The sequence below is a fragment of the Alosa alosa genome, chromosome 24 (assembly GCF_017589495.1).
Source record: "Alosa alosa isolate M-15738 ecotype Scorff River chromosome 24, AALO_Geno_1.1, whole genome shotgun sequence".
NCBI lineage: Eukaryota > Metazoa > Chordata > Actinopteri > Clupeiformes > Clupeidae > Alosa > Alosa alosa.
In genome coordinates, this window is record NC_063212.1 from 6,297,910 (window position 1) to 6,299,960 (window position 2,051).

Consider the following 2,051-nt stretch of genomic DNA (forward strand, 5'->3'; position numbering starts at 1 on the left):
AAGAAAGTGTGGCTACGCATTGAGTTGTTCTGATGGAAGACTGGGCACAGACTGGGCACAACTCTACCATTACTTAGCCAGAGATGGGGATAGGCCTCCAGGTCATCTGAGATGAACACAGGAAAACATTTAGCAGTGCAGTGCAGTGAGAAAGAAGGAAAGAAAGAAAGAAAGAAAGAAAGAAAGAAAGAAACAACCATATCCAAGCAACTCAACAGGAACTCAAATCTCCAACACCTCCACCCTCACCCCTACCTCCTCGCCAGAAAAGAAAGACTGCATGCAATTGAAAAGAGAGAAAGAGATAGCCCTAGCAAAGAAGCCCCCTTTTTTCCTTTTCACGGGTCCACCCTGGCTAAAAACAAAAAGAGCACCAAGCCCTCTCTCCTCCATCCCTCCATCCTCCATCCCTCCATCCTCCATCCCTCCTTTAGAGAGCGAGAGAGCAGTGAGAGAGGGGTGTCCTGCACTCCCTTTCAACCAGCCAGTGAATCCCAACCCTTTGAGAGCTCTGTGTGTGTGTGTGTGTGTGTGTGTGTGTTTGTGTGTTGCAGAGGCCACTGGGGGAGGAACAGTTTGCCGTCTCTCCCCATTGGCTCATTTACATCTCCACAGTGCTCTTATCAAAGTGGCCATTGTCGGGGCGCAACTATGAAAATTTCAGCTAACAACAGGGGCCTTACGGGGGGTTTTGACTGGCAAATTCTCTCTTTCTCTCTCTCTCACTCCCTCTCTCTCTTTCTGTCTTTCTCTCTTTCTCTTTCTTTCTTTCTCTCCCTCAGTCTCTCTCTATCTCGCTCTCTCTCGCTCGTTCGCTCTCTCTCTCTCTCTCGCTCTCTCTCTTTCTAGAAAGTGTTTCATGTTTCATTGATGGTACCAGTTGGTCTTTCTGTTGTTCTCACACTAGGAGATTGGTGTGAAGTTTGTAGTTAACAACAACCCGCTTGTGTAAATAAATGTTTGAAAACATTGAGCTGTACCTTACTCCGTACTGACCTCACTGGTTCCATAGCGTTATACAATTTGAATTTCCCCTTGGGATCAATAAAGTATCTATCTATCTATCTATCTATCTATCTATCTATCTATCTATCTATCTATCTATCTATCTACATACAGGGTGTAGTGCTTGGCACATTCATATTAGGAACATTGACAATCATTGTATGCATTTTTAGACAAATAGTGGTGTGTAGAATTAGCAGCCATTAGCATTAACAGTTTGCAAACACACGTCTCTAGGCCAAGTTTTCACATCAACGTTTTCTCACAAATAATGGAAGCACAAAAGAGGACACCCTGTACCACTCTTATACATTCCTCTGCAGTCATGCAAGCACAAAAAAGAGAGAGAGAGAGAGAGAGAGAGAGAGAGCAGTGAGGGAAAGAGAGAAGAGAGAGATAGAGGGAGGGAGGAGGGGGCAGATAAAATAATACACACCCCATCAAGAGCTAAAAAAGAAACTAGGATGGGCAAGTGGATGGGTGGGAGGGGAACAGTAGATAGAGAGATTGGGAGGAAAAAAAGAGACCACCTCCCTTCCTTCTCCTCCCTCCCTCCTCTCTCCCCCCTCTGTGCCCTCCCTCCCTCCACCTCTTCTCCTCCTCCCTCTCTTCTTCTGGTGCAAACGCGCTGAATGGCCGGGCAGATTTAGTTAAACGAGTGAATGGGCGGTTGAATGGGGAGGGAGGAGGGTGGTGGTGGTCGGGGGGGGGAGGGGGCAGTGCGGAGGCTCCTAAAGACCAGGCCGGTCCCCCTGTGAGGCCTATTTGCATGCCAGAGTCCCGCCACTCTGCGCTGAAAACCAGCGGTTCACCTCCTCACAGTGTGAGAGGGCACGCAGCACACACACACACACACACACACACACACACACACACACACACACACACACACACACACACACACACACACACACACACACACACAGAAGAAGACACAGTCAAGCACCCACACACACATACACACGAGAACTCTCTCCATCACACACACACACAGGCACACATTCAAACAGCAGTATACAAATAAAGGCACTCTCTCTTACTCACAC